Consider the following 7127-nt stretch of genomic DNA (forward strand, 5'->3'; position numbering starts at 1 on the left):
TGCATCATGTCATCATGCCATCTTCTCATAAATCTTTTGCAACTCAACTAAATAAATGGCATGGATCTTTGATCCATTTAAACCTAGGGAATTCACCTGGTGACTTCTCTTTATAACATACCCTCCCAATATTAGGGAGCTATATTAAATATTTCATTTTCGGAATCACCCATAACACATGTGCAAAATATTTTCCATGTCTATTCCTCTTCGAGTTTGACCTTCAAACACTGCCAATATATCTCATCTCTTTTATCGAGACCCCTCTAAAAAATATCAGCCCATTTAGAGTCCTTTCGAATGGGTTTCAAAATTCAAACATGTTGAATTAAATTCAACATGTGCGAATCTATTGCTCTCCAAAAACCCTCTTGCCATTTTATTTAAGTTCCTCACATTTTTGTGAGTCCAGGAAAATTAACCCCATGCCCAACTTCTTCCCCTAACTTCTCCTTCCTTTTTCTTCTCTTCTTTGTTTTTTTTGTTTTAGAAATAAGTAAGAGGGAGAAGAGAGCCCAGCCAGGCAGGCCCATCCGCGTCTAGGCACAGCCGCCCTCTCTACTGGGCCGGCCTCCAAGGCCCAGCCAACCCCCACAACTTCTAACCCTAGCCCGATCTCTTCCTCACTCGTCTCTCTCTCCCTCCCGTAGCGCCGCCAGGGGCCTCGTTCCCCATCTCCCTCTCCCTCGTTCTCCCAGTGACGCCTCACACACGCACACTACCAGCACCAGGAAGGGCTTCGCCCCGATCCCCTCGCCGCCCGGACCTGTCGTCCTCAACCCCGCCTCTCCTGCTCAGTCGCCCGCAGGAGCGCCCATGCCACCAGGCCGCCATCCCGCGCTCAAGCTCCTCCGCGCCCTGCTTCTCCTCCCACACCGAGTGCCACGTCGCAACCCCGCCGGCGACCACGAGCCCTGCATGCTGCCGTGCTGCGCCGTCGCTGGCCCGCCGACCATGGACGTCGCCTGTTCGCCATGGCCTCCTGCCATGGACCAGAGGAGCCATGCCGCGCACCTCTAGCGGCCTCGACCTCATGTGCCTCCCCTCCTCTCGGTCGGACAGCGCATCGCCCTGCTGCTGTCACCTGCTTCAGATCTTCCTGGCCAAACCTTGCCGCTGCCATGGCCTCTCACTTGTAGCCCCTCACCAAGCATGCTACGTGATGCTGCCTCGCTGCCCCTTATGTCGTTGCCAAGACCATTGAATGCAGGGACACAAGAGCGCCTCTATGGATTCCTTTCGGCAAGTACCCCACAATGTGTACCACTTCCGTCACCAAGGTCGACACCACAAGTACCACTTCGGTTCTTCAAGCCCGGCAAGCACCTGGAAGCCCGATGCCTAGAACGCCTACCGTCGATGCCTTGGACGTCAAGTACCTCTACGAACCGTGTGCGACTACCGTCGTCGAAGGCCGTCGAGTGAACAACAACCGTCGCTGTGGATCCGACAAGGCCTCTGAGATCGACTTCATGGACCGACAAATACTTTGACGACCGTTGTTTGCCAAGTACCCCTTCGGATCACTAAGTTCGACTACCGATGACATGTACCACTACCGCCGCCAAGATCATGAGTACCTCTACCGTCGACCCTAGAGCGTGCGAGAACGACTACTTCCACTACCTCCGTCGCGAGAACGTCTACTTCCTCTACTTTGCATCAAACGAGAATTGTCCCGCTTGCACGCTTCGAAGGTATAACCCCGAGACGACGTCCTTGAACGAATGCTTGCGATGTATGAGATGCTTGTGCTTGCACCGTGCTCGATTTGTCGGTGCACGTTGCCCTCTTTTACCTTGTCATCGTCATGTGGGAACCCGGTTACCGGGAGCACCCCACCTTCCATCTTTTGCACGCTCCCGCCACACTTTCTTTTGCACCGACGTCTCAATGAGATGCCGGAACCGGAACGTTGCGTGGCACCGTTTCCGTTATCGTCACTGTGGCACCCTTTCTTTCCACCACGATGACAAATGCCTCATATCTTTTCATGTCAACATTTTCTTAAAATTGCATAAACTTGTTCATGTCATCCGCATCATGATAACAACAATTAAAATGTTTAAATTGTTGTTTGCATTAAATTACTAATGCTCATGAGGATCTTCCGGACTTGTTGTTTTGTTGTTCCGGCCTCATTTAAACTTGCCTAGATAGGTAGTTTTACTTTGCTTCACCTCTTGACATGTTAACCAACATTTAATATTGTTGAGTACCTAACCGGGAGTGAACTAAATAAGTCATGTGGTGTTTTCTTCAATATGCAACTCCGTTACATATTGAGCTCCACTTAATTTGTAGTTTTGTTTGTGCACTTTGCCATGCCATGCTTCATTAAACCGGACATGCATCATAATTGTTTGCGCATCGTGCCATGATTATGTGATGGTTGTTTTACTATATTGTTTGCTTTCTTTCCGGTGTTGCTTCTTTGGGTTGGTTCCGGTAACGTCGCGTTTGTGAGGACCCGTTCGTCTACATCCGTTTGTCTTCTTCATGGACTTGTTCTTCTTCCTTGCGGGATCTCAGGCAAGATGACCATACCCTCGAAATCACTTCTATCTTTGCTTGCTTAGTTGCTCGCTCTTTTGCTATGCCTATGCTGCGATACCTACCACTTGCTTATCTTGCCTCCCATATTGTTGAACCAAGCCTCTAACCCACCTTGTCCTAGCAAACCGTTGTTTGGCTATGTTACCGCTTTGCTCAGCCCCTCTTATAGCGTTGTTAGTTGCAGGTGAAGATTGGAGCTTGTTCCATGTTTGGAACATGGATATTTTGTTGGGATATCACAATATCTCTTATTTCATTAATGCATCTATATACTTGGTAAAGGGTGGAAGGCTCGGCCTTATGCCTGGTGTTTTGTTCCACTCTTGCCGCCCTAGCTTCCATCATATCGGTGTTATGTTCCCGGATTTTGCGTTCCTTACGCGGTTGGGTTATAATGGGAACCCCTTGACAGTTCGCCTTGAATAAAACTCCTCCAGCATGGCCCAACATTGGTTTTACCATTCGCCACCTAGCCCTTTCTTTCCCTTGGGTTCTGCAGACTCAAGGGTCATCTTTATTTTAAACCCCCGGGCCAGTGCTCCTCTGAGTGTTGGTCCAAACTGAGCGATGTCCGGAGCTACCAGGGTCAACTCTGGGCTGGCCCACCCGACGTCTGGCTCATCCGGTGTACCCTGAGAATGAGATATGTGCAACTCCTATCGGGATTTGTCGGCACATCTGGGTGGCTTTGCTGGTCTTGTTTTACCATTGTCGAAATGTCTTGTAACGGGATTCCGAGTCTGATCGGGTCTTCCCGCTAGAAGGAATATCCTTCGTTGACCGTGAGAGCTTGTGATGGGCTAAGTTGGGACACCCCTGCAGGGATTTGAACTTTCGAAAGTCGTGCTCGCGGTTATGGGCAGATGGGAATTTGTTAATGTCTGGTTGTAGAAAACCTGAAGTTGACCTTAATTAAAATACATCAACCGCGTGTGTAACCGTGATGGTCTCTTTCCGGCGGAGTCCGGGAAGTGAACACGGTGTTGGAGGTATGTTTGACGTAGGTTGTTCTAGGATCACTTCTTGATCATAGTTTATCGATCGTGCTTTGCCTTCTCTTCTCGCTCTCTTTTGCGTATGTTAGCCATCATATATGCTAGTCGCTTGCTGCAGCTCCACCTCATACCTTTTACCTTACCCATAAGCTTAAATAGTCTTGATCGCGAGAGTGTGAGATTGCTGAGTCCCTGTGACTCACCGATACTTCCAAAACCAGTTTGCAGGTGCCGATGTTACCGAGCAGGTGACGCAACCAAGCTCAAGGAGGAGCTCGATGAAGATCTTGTCCTTTGTATTGTTTCGTTCTAGTTGATCAGTACTGGAGTCGAGTTAGGGTCGATCGGGGACCTTGTCGCTTTTGGGGTTCTTCTTTTATTTTGGTTCCGTAGTCGGACCTTGATTGTTTTTGGATGTTGTAATGCGTTATTCATGTAATTGTGTGAAGTGGCGATTGTAAGCCAACTATGTATTTTTCCCCTTATTGTATTACATGGGTTGTTTGCGAAGATTACCTCACTTGCGACATTGCTTTCAATGCGGTTATGCCTCTAAGTCGTGCTTCGACACGTGGGAGATATAGCCGCATCGAGGGTGTTACATTGTAACAATAGCAACGAAAAAGTAAATAATCGTAAACCAGTATATGGAAAGCTCGTAGGCATTGGATCGGTGATGGATAATTATGCCGGACGCGGTTCATCATGTAACAGTTATAACATAGGGTGACACAGAACTAGCTCCAATTCATCAATGTAATGTAGGCATGTATTCTGAATATATTCATACGTGCTTATGGAAAAGAACTTGCATGACATCTTTTGTCCTAACCTCCCGTGGCAGCGGGGACCTAATGGAAACTAAGGGATATTAAGGCCTCCTTTTAATAGAGAACCGGAACAAAGCATTAGCACATAGTGAATACATGAACTCCTCAAACTATGGTCATCACCGGGAGTGGTCCCGATTATTGTCACTTCAGGGTTGCCGGATCATAACACATAGTAGGTGACTATACACTTGCGATCAAGAACTCACATATATTCATGAAAACATAATAGGTTCAGATCTGAAATCATGGTACTCGGGCCCTAGTGACAAGCATTAAGCATAGCAAAGTCATAGCAACATCAATCTCAGAACATAATGGATACTAGGGATCAAACCCTAACAAAACTAACTCGATTATATGATATATCTCATCCAACCCATCACCGTCCAGCAAGCCTACGATGGAATTACTCACGCACGGCGGTGAGCATCATGAAATTGGTGATGGAGGATGGTTGATGATGACGACGGCGACGAATCCCCCTCTCCGGAGCCCCGAACGGACTCCAGATCAGCTCTCCCGAGAGGTTTTAGGGCTTGGCGGTGGCCCTGTATCATAAAACGCGATGATTTCTTCTCCTTGATTTTTTTCTCCTCGAAAGCATATATATAGAGTCGGAGTTGGCGTCGGAGGAGCTCCAGGGGCCCCACGAGGTAGGGGGGCGCGCCCTAGGGAGGGCGCGCCCCCCACCCTTGTGGACAGGGTGTGGGCCCCCTGGTCTTCATCTTTGGCAAGGATTTTTATTATTTTTAAATAGATGTTCCGTGGAGTTTCAGGTCATTCCGAGAACTTTAGTTTTCTGCACATAAAACAACATCATGGCAATTCTGCTGAAAACAACGTCAGTCCGGGTTAGTTCCATTCAAATCATGCAAGTTAGAGTCCAAAACAAGGGCAAAAGTGTTTGGAAAAGTAGATACGACGGAGACGTATCAAAGCACATAGAGTATTCTGTCAAATTCCAATTCATGTATGGCTCTCTCGAAAGGTGTGTACAGCAAGGATGATTGTGGTAAACTAAAAAGCAAAGACTCAAATCATACAAGACGCTCCAAGCAAAACACATATCATGTGGTGAATAAAAATATAACTCCAAGTAAAGTTACCGATGGAAGTAGACCAAAGAGGGGATGCCTTCCGGGGGCATCCCAAAGCTTTGACTTTTTGGTGTCCTTAGATTATCTTGGGGGTTCCATGGGCATCCCCAAGCTTAGGCTCTTGCCACTCCTTGTTCCATAATCCATCAAAAGATTTCACCCAAAACTTGAAAACTTCACAACACAAAACTCAACAGAAATCTCGTGAGCTCCGTTAGCGAAAGAAAACAAAAGGCCACTTCAAGGTACTGTAATGAACTCATTCTTTATTTATATTGGCGTTAAACCTACTGTATTCCAACTTCTCTATGGTTTATAAACTATTTTACTAGCCATAGACTCATCAAAATAAGCAAACAACACACGAAAAACAGAATCTGTCAAAAACAGAACAGTCTGTAGTAATCTGTAACTAACGAAAACTTATGGAACTCCAAAAAATCATCCAAAATAGTACGACCTAGGCAATTTGTTTATTGATCAGCAGCAATTTGAATCACTATTTTATCACGTTCAGGTGATTTTTAACAATTGTTTTCGTGAACAGAAAGTTTCTGGAAATTACAGCAAGATCAAATAACTATCATCCAAGAAGATCCTATAGGTATAGCTTGGCACAAACACTAATTAAAACATAAAACCACATCTAAATAGAAGGTAGATGGATTATTTATTCCTAAACAGAAACAAAAAGCAAAAAAAACTAAAATAAAATTGGGTTGCCTCCCAACAAGCGCTATCGTTTAACGCCCTTAGCTAGGCATAAAGCAAGGATAGATCTAGGTATTGCCATCTTTGGTAGGCAATCCATAAGTTGCTCTCATAATAGATTCATATGGTAGTTTTATTTTCTTACTAGGGAAGTGTTCCATGCCCTTCTTTAATGGAAATTGGAATCTAATATTCCCTTCCTTCATATCAATAATTGCACCAATCGTTCTAAGGAAAGGTCTACCAAGAATAATAGGACATAAAGGATAGCAATCTATATCAAGAACAATAAAATCTATGGGCACATAATTCCTATTTGCAACAATAAGAACATCATTAGTTCTTCCCATAGGTTTCTTAATAGTGGAATCTGCAAGGTGCAAGTTTAGAGAGCAATCATCAAAATCACGTAAATCTAGCAAATCACACAAGGTTTTGGGAATAGTGGAGACACTAGCACCCAAATCACATAAAGCATAAAATTCATGATCCTTAATCTTAATTTTAATAGTTGGTTCCCACTCATCATAAAGTTTTCTAGGGATAGAAACTTCCAACTCAAGTTTTTCTTCATAAGATTGCATCAAGGCATCAACGATATGTTTAGTAAACGCTTTATTTTGACTATAAGCAGGAGGAGAATTTAGCATGGATTGCAACAAGGAAATGCAATCAATTAAAGAGCAACTTTCATAATTAAATTCCTTGAAATCCAATATAGTGGGTTTAGCAATTTCATCATCAAGATCTAAAAACTCCAAATTTTTGGAACGCCTTCTAGGTAAAGATGGATCATATTCAGTCTCAACAGGATTCATATTGCTAAATAAAGATTTAATAGGGGACACATCAATAACTTTTAGATCTTCATCTTGATTTTCATAGGAATTTGGTTTAGCGGCCATCTTATTGACTAAGGTAGCCTGCTTATCCGA

This window comes from Triticum urartu, chromosome 2A (assembly GCF_056163025.1).
Source record: "Triticum urartu cultivar PI428250 chromosome 2A, HENAU_Tu73, whole genome shotgun sequence".
Lineage (NCBI taxonomy): Eukaryota > Viridiplantae > Streptophyta > Magnoliopsida > Poales > Poaceae > Triticum > Triticum urartu.